At 45.9% G+C, this 17,462-nt stretch overlaps 1 long non-coding RNA gene across 1 annotated transcript in view; it reads right to left on the reverse strand.

Annotated features, from left to right (window-relative positions):
* Positions 1 to 17,249, reverse strand: part of LOC126176682 (uncharacterized) — a 51,969-nt gene extending 34,720 nt beyond the window's left edge. The window contains exons 1-2 of the long non-coding RNA XR_007535643.1: positions 17,144 to 17,249; positions 5,198 to 5,369 (exon numbers count right to left, since the gene is read on the reverse strand). This is a non-coding gene — a long non-coding RNA (uncharacterized LOC126176682). The remainder of the gene's footprint in view (positions 1 to 5,197; positions 5,370 to 17,143) is intronic.
* Positions 17,250 to 17,462: the final 213 nt, after the last annotated feature.

Raw genomic sequence — 17,462 nt, forward strand, 5'->3', positions numbered from 1 at the left:
GGGAAAGATCCTGTAGTTTACTAAATGGTGGATTTGCCGATTCTGCTCAAATAAAAACAGCCAAGGTGATCCAAATGATATTCATCATTTAAGAAATTTTAAACATTTTGTTGAAATATGAACTATCTAATCAGTTTATACAAACACTTTGTAAGATGGCAAGAACTATGCCCCTTACATGAAGTCATTAAAGATCACCTTACTAAAGTTGAGCGAACAGTAGGGCTGAACAAAAATGACTGACATGAAAACTTCGTGGAAACACGTCGATTTACTGGAGGCTAGTTTATCCCAGGGAAGTATACAGAGTTGACCGTGGCGGACTGGGGAGCGGTGGAGGGAAGCGACAATAGGCAGCTTAGGGTGGCTCAAGCTCTGAGAAAGCGGTAACGGGGTGCGGCCTCCAGCTGCCTTATGATGAGTGACAGTGAGTGGGTGGTTGACCCCATGCTGGTGTACCGGGAAGCAGACGGAGAACTTGTACGCCTGTTGATAAATGTCCGTCGCCCCATTTTCAGTGAAACATGCGAGCAAGCCGCGCAAAGCTACGGTGGAGCGGTCAACAGATGCCAAAATATGCGTGTTCGTGACTATAGCAACTTCACACTGAATTCACGGTCCGCAGAGTCTGAAGTAAATCAGGTGAAGAGCGACAGAATGATATATGCCATCCTCTGATGGGAATGTAGGACCAAGGAATTTGAAGTACTCTCCTGGGAGTCAGAATTCCGGAAAAATTGGTGTTTTGTGCAGACACTAACCTTGATGGGTGGCCTGGGAGGAGCTAAATAGCAGAAGTTGAGAGGAAGGGAAATTTTGTGGGAATTTGATCACTTCCCTGAGCAGGCATTGATCGGCGCTGGTAAGCGACGTATAATATTGCGACTTGCGCTGCAATTGGCATAAATGATTTTGCTGGAGGGGAAACCGAGGTGAAGAGCGGACTGGGAGAAGTCCCCGTAGGGGTCTTCCGTTCCCAGCTTGCCTAGAGTGCGGACGTGGCGTTCTTTACTCAGCTTGCCTGAGAAAGAGTGACCATCTCTGCAGTTTAGGACTTAGCAAATGGAACGATTGAGCTTGGAGATGGAAGTTTTGGTTCAGCTATGTACTGAGCAAGATAGCTAGGAGTGAATAGATGAGCGCTGCCTTGCAGCACCACGAGGCCGGCCGATGTCTGCACAACGATGCCACTCTGCCACGCTGTATTCGGTGATATTGTGCCCGCTCCGGCCACTGATTAATTTGTTGGATCACGTCGGCAAAGTTTCCACGAGGGTTTCATGGGCCGTGTATTGTAGAATTCTTCTCGCACTTCGCATTACAGCTGGGTCAGTCGATAGGAATTACCTTTGAGTTATCGCGCTTTACTCCACGCAAACGCAATTTATTACCACTGCCTGATAGGAGTCTTGTAATGTGGTGATTGAAGGTCGGGAGTTAAAATAAATTAGTGCTAATCGACAGCATCTGTTTTCAATCAAGTAGTTGAAATCCCAAGTCACTTTCTTAATTAATTTTATGTTCAACATTTGCATCTGGTGGTCAATAGCTGAATATAACATCAATGTGCACTCCTTTTTAATTAAAAGTGATCAATTCTGAATCAATTAATGTCAACACTGCCACCGCAGTTCAATCAGGAGTCACAGGGCCTGATTACTTTTTTTTGCGTTATCCGATATTGCGGCAGTTTTGCACTCTCTGTTGATCTGTTAGTCAATTAGCTGGGGCGAACACACACCAAAACCAGATAAGTGACGGGTGGGATGTTACAATTTAATTACTTTCTACTAGCAGCCCTTTAAGTAACCTCCTGTTGCTCGTAAATCATAGGGCAATTATTTGTCATCAGTCAGCAGACAGCAGAGGCGGTCGCCACGAGTTTCTCTAATATCATGGAAGTCTTTTCGTGTCGATACTGAGCGGCGGTGTATCTGAAATGTTTTCCTGGCCACCCATAAGTAAACTGCGTGATTTCAATGTTGGGTATTGCGATTCTGACCTCCATCGCAAAGACCTCAAAGGAAGGGGTGAAATAGAGGTAAGAGGGGGTGCGAAAAAACTTCCCATCGTGTGGCAGGTCCATGGTGGCGTTTGTGCAGAATTGTGGTGAAATTTGGTGCCGATGTAACATCATTAACCTGCACATGAACTTCTGAAGTGTGGCCTTTTGTTCGTTTGTGTTGACACCTTGCTGTTTGAACCGTCGCCGAGCCCGAAGGTAACGTCGTGGAGCTCCAGTATTTCGTACGATTACAGAGAAAGGTTGTAGGCACCTTTGACCCAAATCTCAAACTTACACGTCGCAGTGGGAGACAGTAAACGGCTTTCGAAAGAGTGATCCTTTAATTTTGTTGTGAAACTTTCTTTTAATTCATTCATTACTTCTTAGATACAGAGGTTGAAATGTATTGGAGAAAGAATGCATCCTTGTATAAGAACCTTTATGTTAACGGCACTTCTCTCTTGTCTTCCATTCTCACTGTTCCCTCTGAATTCTTGTACGTGCTGTATATTACCCGTTTTTCTCTTTACCTTACACTTACTGTTCTGAAAATTTCAAGTATCTTGCATCATTGTCCGTTGTCAGAGGCTTTTTCTGTGTCGACAAATCCTGTAAAGTCTTGAATTTCTGATTTCTTGCCTTCGTTACCAAGCACAATGTCAGAACCGCCTTTCTTGTGCCTTTACCTTCTATATAATAAACTTATCGTCATCTAATAGATCCCCTGTTTTTTTATCCATTTTGCTGTGTATTATTGTAGTCAGCGATTTGGGTACATGAGCTACTAAGCTGATTGTGCTACAGATGTGCCTTTGATACTCCCGGTGTATTCCTTCGACAGTCCGAAGATCTGTCTCCAGATCCAGAGATTCTACACTCTAATTTATACAGCCGTTTAACTGCTACTTCTCCCCAATGATTCTAGGAATTGTGAAGGAATGTTATTAATCCTTTGTGACTTGCTTGTTCGCAAGTTTTCAAGAACTCTGTTGGTCGGTCGTTTTGCGGAAGGAGACCAGACAGCGAGGTCATCGGTCTCATCGGATTAGGGAAGGACGGGGGGAGGAAGGCGGCCGTGCCCTTTGAAAGGAACCATCCCGGCATTTGCCTGGAGCGATTTAGGGAAATCACGGAAAACCTAAATCGGGAAGGCCGGACGCGGGATTGAACCGTCGTCCTCCCGAATGCGAGTCCAGTGTCTAACCACTGCGCCACCTCGCTCGGTAAGAACTCTGTCAAACTCGGACTCAGTACTGAACATCCTTCTTACATCGCTTCAGCAGACATTTTCACATCTTCGTAGAGGCCCTCGAAGTTCTCTTTCCAGCTGTCTGGTCTCTCCTTCTTTTTAACACATGTGATTTCCTTTTGCGTTCCTAATGTTGAAGCCCTTGCTTTTCATTTCACCGAAAGCTATTTTTACGCCTTTATATGCCGAATCTGTCCTTCAAAGCAACCATTTCTTTTTCAGGTCATTTCGCTTTAACTTACTTGCACTTCCTATTGATTTCATTCCTAAGTAACATATACTGTATTCCTTTCGTTTTCTGAAAGTTATTGTATTTACCTCTTTGGTCAATCAGGTGAAGTATTTCTTCTGCAGTTCAGGGTTTCCTCGCAGTTACTTTCCTCGCACAAGTATTTGTGTATCCAGCTTTCATGATTGTCGTTCTAGGGATTCTCCTTCTACTCCAACTGAACACCACTATGTTATTCACTATCGCAGCATCTACAGCCCAGAAAGTTTAAACACATCTCATCATTGATCAATTCAATAGTATTACACTTCTTTCACATCGATTCTTCCCAACGATTCTCTTAAACTTGAGTCTATTCTTCATCGTCATTAAATTATGAACTGAGTCTCTATATCTGCTCGTCGGTACGCCTGGCAATCCAATATCTGATTTCGGAATCCTTGCCTGATGATTATGTAATCCAGCTGCAATCTTCCCATGTCTCTGGGCATTTTTTCTAGTGGTTTTTCAACAGTATATTCGTTATTACTAACTGAAATACATTGCAGAACTCAGTTACTCCGTCTCCTCTCTTATTTCTACTAACGAGAACATATTCTTCCACAACTTAGTCCCGCATTCCAGTTCCCCGTGATTATTCGATTATCATATCTTTTTACATACGGAATTACCTGTTCAATATCCTCATATATTTTCTATAGGTCCTCATCTTCTACTTGTGGCGTCGAAATGCATATGTGATTCATTCTTCTTAGCGTAGCTTTGCTGTCAATTCTGATGAGATTAATCCTATTATTGAAATGTTCACAGTAACTTACTCTTTATCCTACCTTACCATTCATATCGAATCCAACTCTCGTGATACAATTTCCTCCTGCTGTTAATAAGATCCTTCACTGATCTAACAAAATATCCGCTCCTTCTTTCTGTATGTCTTCACGGAGTCCTATTGTAGGATTGAGCTTTTGCTTTTTCCTTTTCAGCGTTTGTAGCTTCCTTATAACATTTAGATTCCTGACATTCCACGCTCCGACACATAGAATTATTTCCTTCTCGATATTATCATCATGTTCTGACAAGCGTCGACGGCGAATTGTGTTAGTGGAGTTGAATTATCAGATTTGTTACTCTGGAACTAGGACATTACATTATAGATAGATTACCAAAATTTATTAGCATTTTCTAGAGTAAGTTGCTATTCTGACACCCCGCATATAGCACATGTCGCTGTGAGACTCGACCACTGAATTTTTTGGACGTGCTCTGGGCTGTGAAATTTTATCCAGAGGTTTCGTCCTAAAATAACTGGAACGTTCAGGACTATTAAGATTTTTTCAATCCTGATCAGTCTCCAGCCCTGCTACCTAATACAGTTTCTCGTGCCCGGCAGATGGAAGACAAGCTAATTTTGAATTTTGTCGTTCTTACATTAATTACATGCTTTTGTATGGGACATATGAGACAGACACGCACGCACACACACAGCGCGTTTATGTGCGCAGAATATTAGTTTCCTTGTTTCCGTTTTTTGAGTGATGCTTTAGAAAGTGTTACTGAATACAGCCCCAACTACGCCGAGTTTTGTACGAGCTCTCTGCTGGCTCATGCCATCGTCGCTGGTGGAGTAGTACTCAGCTCTTTGAAGAAAACTGTTATCGCGCCAGTAGGCGCCAAGCACGGTTGGAGGGGATGGGGGGAGTGGGGTAGTGCTTACCAGCGAGAGCTGTGCTGCGCGCAGTGACCTCGCAGCAGCGGCAGAGCAAACAAGCGGCGGCGGCGGCGGCGGCGGTCGCGTCCCGGACCTTCCTCAAGGCGGCGCGCCGAGCCTCTGCTACGGCTCGCTATTCTGGCCGCGGGCGGCGCGCGCCCACACTGCTCGGCATCCCCTGTAACACGCCGTGCAGCACGTGCTCCACACTCCATTCAGATTCTTGCGCAAGGGAAAGCGAAGGCTGAAAAGAAACATCGGTTACCGGAACGTCAACAACGTTCAAAATCTGAACGAGGACCTAAAATAGAAATAAATTTCCGTGTGCAGAACTAACGCATGTGATTAGATATGGATTAGTTTTCGCTCGTTCTACATCTATTTTTAATTTCCAGTTGGTTAAGTTGTATATTTTCTTCGAGACAAAACGTTCATCTGTGGAATAATATGGGAACAATGTGGTTTAAGAAAATCACAAGAAACGGTGACTTCTGGATTACTGGTCCTATAATTGAATGCTGATTCTTCCGAATTTAAGTCCAGTCTTCTTATTTAGTGCCTCTCTCAATCCGTCTCTCACAAAAAAGAAACAAAAAAAGAAAACAGAGTAAAATGAATATAAATCGGCAGTCAGAATGCTGTAATCCGAGCCTGATGAAACTAAGCAAATCCTTCAATGAAAGCGGTCATTAGCAAAGAAACTTACATCAGTTTCTCTAGTAAAAGAATTTCTAACTGACCGTGACTGAAACTTCAAAAATAGAGGGCATTAGTCTATCGAAGTGTTTAAAACCCTCTTCCCGCCACTTTCTGTCTTATGCCAATCTTTCCATTTCTATCCGACTCCTACATTCAGCATCCCCTATATACCAATCATCGTCCGCTGCTATAACTTTCGCCCTCTACCGGTCCTTCCAGCGCTAAGCCAACATCTCCATTTGGGTCTTATCTCTCCACTTACCAATTAACATTCCTCGATAACACCACATTTCAAATGCTTCCAGACGAACTAGTCATGGAAAATTACGTGATTTACTGTTGTGGAGAGCAACTAGCAACGCTTGAAGAGGCGTGTGTCCATACGCACTGAAACGCCAAAGAAACTGGTATAGGCACGTGTATTCAATACAGAGATATATGAATAGGCAGAAAACGGCGCTGCGGTCCGCAACGCCTGTTTTAAGACAAGTGTCTGGCGCAGTTGTCAGATCGGTTACTGCTGCTACAATGGCAGGTTAAATGGTTCCAATGACTCTACGCACTATGGGACTTAACATCTGAGGTCATCAGTCCCCTAGACTTAGAACTACTTAAACCTAACTAACCTAAGGACATGACACACATCCATGCCCGAGGCAGGATTCGAACCTGCGACCGTAGCAGCAGCGCGGTTCCGGACTGAAGCGCCTAGAACCGCTCGGCCACAGCGGCCGGCAATGGCAGGTTAACAAGATTTAAGTGAGTTTGAACGTGGTGGACAGTCGTAGCACAAGCGATGGGACACAGCATCTTCGAGGTTGCGATGAAGTGGGGATTTTCCCATACGACCATTTCGCGAGTGTAACGTCAGGAATCCGGTAAAAAATCAAATCTCCGCGCGGCCGGAAAAAGATCCTGTAAGAACGGGACGGGACAAACGACGACTGAAGAGAATCGTTGAACGTGACAGAAGTGCAGCACTTCCGCAAACTGCGGCGGATATCAATGCTGGGCCATCAGGGTCAGTGTGTGAACCATTCAACGAAACATCGTCGATATGGGCTTTCGGAGCCGAAAGCCCACTCATGTACCCTTGATCACTGTACGCCTTGGCCTGTCAACACCGAGATTGGACTGTTGATGACTGAAATCATGTTGTCTGATCGAACGAGTCTCGTTTCATATTGTATCGAGCTAATGGACGTGTACGGGTGTGGAGATAACCTCACGAATCCGTGGCCGTTGCATGTCAGCAGGGGACTGTTCAAGCAGGTGGAGCCTCTGTAATGGTGTGGGGCATGTGCAGGTGGAGTGGTATGCGACCCCTGATACGTCTAGATACGACACTGACAGGTGACATACACGTAAGCATCCGTCTGATCACCTGTGTCCATTTATGTCCATTGTGCGTTCCGATGGACTTGGGCAATTGCAGCAGCAGTTGCTGCAGAGTAGCTCCAGGAACACTCTTCTGAGTTTAAACACTTCCGCTGACCGCCAAACTCCCCAGACAAGAACATTATTGACCATATCTGAGATGCCTTGCAACGTCATGTTCAGAAGAGATCTCCACCACCTCTTACTATTACGGACTTATGGACAGTCCTTCACGATTCATGATGTCAATTCCTCGACATTAGTCGAGCCCATGCCACGTCGTGTTGTGGCACTTCTGCGTGCTCGCGGGGGCCCTATACGATATTAGGCGAGTGTTCCAGTTCATTTAGCTCGTCAGTGTAGAAATCCCTACGGTTCAAAATTGATTTCGTAACTATGAGAACAATGATAGTGACCTTCGAAAGCTTGAATTTTATCTTTGATTCGACGCGGTTTATGTACCGAGAATTTTATATTCGTTATGGTAGGAGAGGAAAAATGGAGGGCCATAATTAAGACACTGGCCTCGTATTCGGAAGAAAGGGCATTAAACTCCTTGTCCTACCAAGCTCCAAATGAATGGCAGCTTTTTCCCTAGAACAAGATCGCAGTGGAATCTCTCTGCCTTTCTCTAATGACCTCTACGTCAAAGAGACTCTAAGCTCTGTCTTTCTTTCTATCCGGCATTGTACGGATTTGCCCTCATCTGAGCTTTGCAATCACCTCATCAAGGCCCTCATGGGGGAACGTATGTCGTAACATCGAAACGGACGGTGGTAAGTCTCGGTACGTTTTTAGATACACAGACCGCTGTTCTAGGGGAAAGACACTGGAAGTCCAGGGGAAACAGATAAGAAAAATGATTAACTGAGTCGCCTGACAATGATGAGGTGAACTCATCGACATCTCCTACAGAGCACGCACGTCTCTGCAGACCTGTATCTTAACCGTTCCGTAAACAGCTAGATTCGATATCAAGATATATCCTTACCAAAGAACTGGCTGTCCAGTATTTTTCATTCAAACTAGGTGAATTACAGGTTATTTCGTGAAGACCAAAAAATGGTTCAAATGGCTCTGAGCATTATGGGACTTAACATCTCAGGTCATCAGTCCTCTAGAACTTAGAACAACTTAAACTTAACTAACCTAAGGACATCACACACATCCATGCCCGAGGCAGGATTCGAACCTGCGACCGTAGCGGTCGCGCAGTTCCAGACTGAAGCGCCTAGAACCGCTCGGCCACGAAAGGCCGGCTCGTGAAGACCAGCTGCTAGTGATTTCTTACATGTAGTTTAAAAACTCCTCCAGAGGTCCGTCTCCCATGATATCAGATCTGAAACTAAAATCAGATTCAGGCCCACATCTATGAGATCAATGTATGTATGTATTTGATTAATAAATTCTATACCAACATACTGTCATTCAGAGCAGTGATATGCAAAATGCTTAGTGGTCCAGAAAGTTTTGGCACTTCTAAAGAGTTTCACGAAAAAACTTCACAGTACGTATCTCTTTACAATATACATATAAGATTAGTAAGTTATTCTAATTAGTATGTCTGGAAGCATTTTAAATGTGGTGTTACCGGTGAATGTCAAAAGTTAAGTGGGGAACGGCAAGATTCAAATGAAGGTGTATCAAAAATAATTGGAAGGAAAGAAGTCGAAGTAAGACCGTTAGCATAAGAATGGATAGGTTAGAGGAATATCTTCTACAGCATCCAGGAAAAGTTAACTTGGCACTGGAAGGAAAGCATAAGTCTCTTTTGTTTCATATTCATCACATACCGCTCGTACAGTTCTGTACCTATCACCAATGAGCCAATAACAAGTCATTCTGGAGGATGCAACATCTAGTCGCCAGAAACGCTGTATGAACCCAACTTAGGACTCAAGTAGTCCCCTAACTCTCCTGAATCTCTCAGAGAATGACTGTAACGAGAGTAGGAAAGAGGAGCAGATGCCAGAGCGTGAACTCGACAAAAACAGCAAACAGAGATACAGTGGCTGGTGCGCTGTCCTTCATCTCCAGCGTACAAGCAGTGCAAGGCCGAGGTCGCAGGCACGACGGCAGTTGCGTCTGTCGTCTGACGTCACTGCTGTAGTCTGTCCTCCCGTGGAGTCTGAACCATGCTGCCAACAGAGACTCGCAGTACCCGCTTGCTTCCTGGAAAAAAAAAAGTAGTATCGGTTTCCATCGGTTACTCATAAGAGCAATACACGCTCTCAGCACCAGTATGAGCACGCAACGAAGTGGGGCAGCAGGAAGACTGGGCTCTTATTGAAGATTAACGCCATTCAAATCCTGACTTAAGTTGTCCATTGTTTGCTTAAATCACACCCAGGGAAATAAACATTTGGAAAAAAATAAATACTGGGTGAGGTGGATTTCCAATTACTAACTTCTTTGGGCGTAGTGGGCACAATATAAGTGTGAAGCAGGAGGTTGTTCATGGCTATTTTTTTAGTATTCTGATGTAAGGGAAGCTGGGAAATGCAGTGGCTCGTTACAGGTTGATAGACTGAGGTGACAAAAGTCATGGGATACTTCTTAATATCGCGTCGGACCTCCTTTTGCCCGGCGTAGTACAACAGCTCGGGTGGCATGCACTCAACAAGCCTTTGGAAGTCCGCTGCAGAAATATTGAGCCATACTGCCCCTACAGCCATCCATAATTGCGATAGTGTTGCCGGTACAGGAGTTTGAGCGTGAACTGACCTATTGATTGTGTCCCATAAACGATCGGTGGGATTCACGTCGGGCGATCTGGATGACCAAACCATTCGCTCGAATTATCCAGAACGTTCTTCAAACAATTGTGGCCCGGTGACATGGCGCAGTCATCCATAAAAATTCCATCGTTGTTTGGGAACATGGAATGCATGAATGGTAGTAAATTATCTCCATGTAGCTGAACATAACCATTTCCAGTCAACGAGTGGTTCAGAGGACCCAGTCCATTCCACGTAAACGCAGCCCACACCATTATGGAGTCATCACCAACGTGCACAGTGCCTTGTGGACAGCTTGATCTGCCGCGCGGGATTAGCCGAGCGGTCCAAAGCGCTGCAGTCATGGACTGTGCGGCTGGCCCCGGCGAAGGTTCGAGTCCTCCCTCGGGCATGGGTGTGTGTGTTTGTCCTTAGGATAATTAAGGTTAAGTAGTGTGTAACCTTAGGGACTGATGACCTTAGCAGTTAAGTCCCATAAGATTTCACACACACAGCTTGGTCCATGTCTTCCTGGGGTCTGCCTCACACTCGAACCCTGCCATCAGTTCTTACCAGCTGAAATCGGAATTCATCTGACCAGGCCACGGTTTTCCAATCATCTAGGGTCCAACCGATATGATCATGGCACCAGCAGAGGCGCTGCAGGCGAAGTTGTGCTCACGTCGTTCGACTGCTGCCATAGTTAACCGCAAATTTCGCTTCTCTTTCCGAACGGGTACTTTCGTCCTACGTCTCATACTGATTTCTGCGACTATTTGACGCCGTGAGGCTTGTCTGTTAGCAGTGACAAGTCTGCACAAACGACGCTGCTCCCGGTCGTTAAGTGTTGTCCGTGGCGAGAGGTAATGCCTGAAATTTGGTAATCTCAGCACACTCTTGACATTGTGAGTCTCGTAATACTGAGTTCCTGAACGCTTTCCGAAATGTAATGTCTCATGCGTTTAGCTCGAACTTCTATTCAGAGTCTGTTAATTCCCGTCGTGCGGCCATAATTACGTCTGAAACCCTCACATTTATCACCTGAGTAGAAATGACAGTTTCGCCAATGAACTGTCCTTTTATACCTTGTGTGAGGCTACCAGCATCTGTATATGTGCATATCGCTGTCACATCAGTGTAATATAGTTATGATTTGTTCGATTTGCTGCCGCAGTTCACGTCACTTCTGTGAAGGTACTTTCCGATACCGAAAAACACCTGTAGCATGCAATCAATGGAACACGTAACCCAAAAGAAAAGCAACAGGGAAAGGCAGCAACTCTCAGACGAAACTGAGATGTGGTTGCCATCGCTGCAGCGCATGTGAGCCAGTTCTTTGTCAGTAAACCTATCCATACTGCAGTGTATCACTGTCGAAGTGCAACCAACACTGCTAGAAAAACAAACCCGAGATAGATCAGAGCAGTGTTGAATGTAAGCTTGAAGGCGAAGAGTAAAGCGGCGTTTTCTATTGTCAGCAACAAAGGTCGTGGGCGAACGAAATAAGTATATATCCAAATAAGACACACAGGCCATACCATAGACTATTTGTAATGTTTTGAAGATATTTGAATGTTATGCTGCACAGAAACAAAACTAATTGGGAGTAAAGCATGAGAGGAAATGCAATTACTGTATAACGAGCCACCGGAATCACGGGTCCTTTACACCAAAATACACTCCTGGAAATGGAAAAAAGAACACATTGACACCGGTGTGTCAGACCCACCATACTTGCTCCGGACACTGCGAGAGGGCTGTACAAGCAATGATCACACGCACGGCACAGCGGACACACCAGGAACCGCGGTGTTGGCCGTCGAATGGCGCTAGCTGCGCAGCATTTGTGCACCGCCGCCGTCAGTGTCAGCCAGTTTGCCGTGGCATACGGAGCTCCATCGCAGTCTTTAACACTGGTAGCATGCCGCGACAGCGTGGACGTGAACCGTATGTGCAGTTGACGGACTTTGAGCGAGGGCGTATAGTGGGCAGGCGGGAGGCCGGGTGGACGTACCGCCGAATTGCTCAACACGTGGGGCGTGAGGTCTCCACAGTACATCGATGTTGTCGCCAGTGGTCGGCGGAAGGTGCACGTGCCCGTCGACCTGGGATCGGACCGCAGCGACGCACGGATGCACGCCAAGACCGTAGGATCCTACGCAGTGCCTTAGGGGACCGCACCGCCACTTCCCAGCAAATTAGGGACACTGTTGCTCCTGGGGTATCGGCGAGGACCATTCGCAACCGTCTCCATGAAGCTGGGCTACGGTCCCGCACACCGTTAGGCCGTCTTCCGCTCACGCCCCAACATCGTGCAGCCCGCCTCCAGTGGTGTCGCGACAGGCGTGAATGGAGGGACGAATGGAGACGTGTCGTCTTCAGCGATGAGAGTCGCTTCTGCCTTGGTGCCAATGATGGTCGTATGCGTGTTTGGCGCCGTGCAGGTGAGCGCCACAATCAGGACTGCATACGACCGAGGCACACAGGGCCAACACCCGGCATCATGGTGTGGGGAGCGATCTCCTACACTGGCCGTACACCACCGGTGATCGTCGAGGGGACACTGAATAGTGCACGGTACATCCAAACCGTCATCGAACCCATCGTTCTACCATTCCTAGACCGGCAAGGGAACTTGCTGTTCCAACAGGACAATGCACGTCCGCATGTATCCCGTGCCACCCAACGTGCTCTAGAAGGTGTAAGTCAACTACCCTGGCCAGCAAGATCTCCGGATCTGTCCCCCATTGAGCATGTTTGGGACTGGATGAAGCGTCGTCTCACGCGGTCTGCACGTCCAGCACGAACGCTGGTCCAACTGAGGCGCCAGGTGGAAATGGCATGGCAAGCCGTTCCACAGGACTACATCCAGCATCTCTACGATCGTCTCCATGGGAGAATAGCAGCCTGCATTGCTGCGAAAGGTGGATATACACTGTACTAGTGCCGACATTGTGCATGCTCTGTTGCCTGTGTCTATGTGCCTGTGGTTCTGTCAGTGTGATCATGTGATGTATCTGACCCCAGGAATGTGTCAATAAAGTTTCCCCTTCCTGGGACAATGAATTCACGGTGTTCTTATTTCAATTTCCAGGAGTGTATTAAGGGAATATCTCTGAACTACTTCCGAAATTTTGTAGGCTGAAATTGGATTCATTCCGTAGCTACAGCAATGTAGCCAAACGTTTGCATTCGAGCGCATAGCCATACGTGTTAAGTTTTCTGGCTGAGATTGAAGAATATATTCAAATGTTCAACATTCAATTGGAATCAGAGCAATCATATCTGTGTATTTACTAATGATGCCGTACCATAATTTGGAATAAACTCCGTGACACAATATCTATCAAAAAGTTTGGAAAAAGGTGGACGAATTGAGATTTCTCGCCTATTTCACGTCCCCAATACCGGGGGCAATACTTTCCTGTACCGCGCTCATAATATCTAGTTTGTGATATCAGAATGGATTTAGATATGCTATCTGTGTTTCAAGAATTTTTACACGAGAAGTTGTCAGCTATCTTGGCTGTGGGTTATTTGAAACTCGATATAATTAGTTTTATTGAATTCAGGAAAGATTTTTTTACTGCTACACGTTCTTATTCTAATGAGGATCTACTGCAACTCTTCGAGGTTTAAAAATAACCAGAATGGGTTAGGTTGTCTTCCGCTCCTACAATGACGTGGAAGTAAATCGAAAGTTCAACGGAATAGTGCCACCTGCGACAGAACTGTTATTCCATATGGGAATTTACGATGTGGGGAAACAGCAGTATTGCTACCAACATCGTTGTGTCCTGTAGGATCTAACTGGCATCACTCCAGTAAGACTACATACTAAGAACAGCAACAGCAGCATCAGCTGTAGATGCGAGAGCGAGCCGACAAGAACGGACCGATCATGATGCAGACATCGAAGTCCATTTCTGACTGCATCATTACGCCTTTTTTTTCTTCGTTCTGCTGTCGTTTCAGCCGTACGTGATTAAACTGCGCTGCAACTTGCATCTCTTTATTGAGCCATAGTACCGGCTTTTTTCGTTAAAAAAGCACCTCACAGACTAGTTAGTAGATGCTGAGTTAACATTTTGGTGAAGAAAACAAAACAGGTTTCCACCGAAGGTAGTTTTCAGCTAACTGGCAGTGTAGAGCAGTGCAGTAGATTCGTCCCGAGGTGAATACTGTAGGGCTCGAAACGTCCCTGTAAGGCCACAGAAGAAACAATGCCCCAGGAGAAGAACATGAGAAGATCTGTGTAACTGACAATGGCCGCGAGAATTTATTTCTGATTTCAGCTCGCCATACGACACGCGGGGCCATCGCTAGTCTTTTGGAAGTGTAATTCCCTCTTGAAATAGAGATGGGCGTGCAAGTCGAGGGTTGTATGTAGACATAGGATGTGAAATCAAAATGCAAAAATCAATAAGAAAATAGGCAACTACGTGACGAGAGAGATTATCACCACGAAAAAATGAAGTTGCATTATTAATTCTTTGTTTGAGACTTCCTGGCAGATAAAAACATCGCTCTGGAGCGGGATTCGAAGCTTGGACCTTTGTCTTCGGCGGGCAAGTTCTCTATCAACTGAATTACCAGAGCAAGATAAACGAGCCGCTTTCGCATCTTTACTTTCCACCAGTATCTCATCGCCTACCGTCCGATCTTCACAGAAGCTGTCCTGCATAACTTGCGGGACTAGCTCTGCTGGAGGAAAGTATACGGCGGTGACGTGGCTTAGCCATGGCTTGGGGGACTGCTACCAGCGGCGTGTGCGCTGATGTGAAACTTCCTGGCAGATTAAAACTGTGTTCTGGACCAAGACTCGAACATGGGACTTGACGCGTGTAAGTACTACTCTGCCAGGAAGTTTCAAGTCAGCACACACTACGCTGCAGAAGGAAAATTGGTTCTGGTAATTGTTTGTTTGATTGATTGCAATCCTGGTACACAACTGAAATCCGCACGCTTCAGTACCACAGCACGCCACCGGAGGGGCCAAAACATAATGGTACAGTGCAGGGATGAGGCGGTGTATCGTTAAGGTAAGTCTTTTTCGGCAGTAGCGGAAATATGGCAGTCGTCTCGCACAATACCAGAAGGCTAAGTAAGTCATCTGGATTGGCCTGACATAGCTGTAGTATTTCCGCTGCTGCTAGAAAAGAATTGCGGCACGATACGCCACCTTATCCGTGGACTGTACCACTATATTTCGGCTCTTCTGGCGGCTTACTACGGTACTGCGATGCGGGGATTTCAGTGAGTATTAGGATTGAGGACAAGTACCTGAAAACAAAGTGTTAATTACGAAACATTATTTTTTCGAGGTGATAGTTCAAACATGCCACGGCTGCAAAATACTAACACGAACTCTTTAAAGACGAATGAAAAAACTGGTAGAAGCCGACCTCGGTGAAGATCAGTTTGGATTCCGTAGAAATGCTGGAACACGTGAGGCAATACTGACCCTACGACTTATCTTAGAAGAAAGATTAAGGAAAGGCAAACCTATGTTTCTAGCATTTGTAGACTTAGAGAAAGCTTTTGACAATGTTGGCTGGAATACTCTCTTTCAAATTCTGAAGGTGGCAGGGGTAAAATACAGGGAGCGAAAGCCTATTTACAATTTGTACAGAAACCAGTAGGCAGTTATAAGAGTCGAGGGCCATGAAAGGGAAGCGGTGGTTGGAAAGGAAGTGAGACAGCCTATCCCCGATGTTATTCAGTCTCTATATTCAGCAAGCAGTAAAGGAAACAAAAGAAAAATTGGAAGTAGGAATTAAAATCCATGGAGAAGAAATTAAAACTTTGAGGTTCGCCGATGACATTGTAATTCTGTCAGAGACAGCAATGGACTTGGAAGAGCAGTTGAACGGAATGGACAGTGTCTTGAAAGGGGGATATAAGATGAACATCAACAAAAGCAAAACGAGGATAATGGAATGTAGTCGAATTAAATTGGGTGATGCTGAGGGTATTAGATTAGGGAATGAGACGCTTAAAGTAGTAAGTGAGTTTTGCTATTTGGGGAGCAAAATAACTGATAATGGTCGAAGTAGAGAGGATATAAAATGTAGACTGGCAATGGCAAGGAAGGCGTTTCTGAAGAAGAGAAATTTGTTAACATCGAGTATAGATTTAAGTGTCAGCAAGTCTTTTCTGAAAGTATTTGTATGGAGTGTAGCCATGTTTGGAAGTGAAACGTGGACGATAAATAGTCTAGACAAAAAGAGAATAGAAGCTTTAGAAATGTGGTGCTTCAGAAGGATGCTGAAGATTAGATGGGTAGATCACGTGACTAATGAGGATGTTTTGAATAGAATTGGGGAGAAGAGAAATTTGTGGCACAACTTGACTAGAAGAAGCGATCGGTTGGTAGGACATATTCTGAGGCATCAAGGGATCACCAATTTAGTATTGGAGGGCAGCGCGGAGGGTAAAAATCGTAAAGGGAGACGAAGAGATGAATACACTAAACAGATTCAGAAGGATGTAGGTTGCAGTAGGTACTGGGAGATGAAGAAGCTTGCACAGGATAGTGTAGCATGGACAGCTGCATCTAACCAGTCTCTGGACTGAAGACCACAAAAACAACAGTTAAAACATGGACAACTCTCGTGCTACACTTGGACTCCAAGAATACTCCTGGCAAGTTGGCTGATGGTAGCTTTATGGGTGGAAGTCAACATATCTTGACACGTTTGCTCACGGTTGCAGCCAACTTTTACTTATAAACAACGCAGCGCTTTACAAGCAAAATATGTCAATAAACAAGTTTTTTTTTTTCGAAGTTAACTGCACTTAACACTTCAGCGGCCGTCAACTGCACATGGTTTTTCTGCATTCGCTAATGCAGAGTCGCCGAATGCAGTAAGGTACGCTCGATAATGTAGGCAGCGAGCAGAAAGTAGTCAGTACCGGTCGATGACATTACAATTTCAATCAGTTCAGCTACTACTTCGCCGAGAGTCTTCTCAGAGTGCGAGTACAGGACAGGATTGTAACAACGGCGACAGAAAATGGATAGGGCGCAAGTACATGTGTAGTGCCACCTTCGAGGCAGGTCGCTGCACGACATGAGCTGCGATCGATGGTGAGACAAGAGAAAAGCGAATGAGAGACGCGCGACTATTCGAGGGAAGCGAGGCAGAGGCGCGCATACCTGTCATGGCGGCGTGGCGTGGGTGCGGCCGCAGTGCACGGCATGTCCAGCACAAGGTTAGCGCCGGATTTTGGAGTGGGCCAAGCCACGTCCGCGGCTGGCGGCGGCGCGCCGGCGAGTGCGGCAAGGTCGCCCGCCCGCCGGTCGCAACGCAGACAACGCCCGCCGCCAGAGGAGCCGCGTATCAACAGCCGCGGAGCGCACCTGCTACAGCCGCCGCCCCACGGGCCGCGCATTCGAACGTTGAGCGAGCCGAGTTTCCGACGTCATAGCGCCGAATAGCACGTTGTGGAGTCTTTCTGAACGTGCAGAGCGATGT

The sequence above is a fragment of the Schistocerca cancellata genome, chromosome 3, assembly GCF_023864275.1.
Source record: "Schistocerca cancellata isolate TAMUIC-IGC-003103 chromosome 3, iqSchCanc2.1, whole genome shotgun sequence".
Lineage (NCBI taxonomy): Eukaryota > Metazoa > Arthropoda > Insecta > Orthoptera > Acrididae > Schistocerca > Schistocerca cancellata.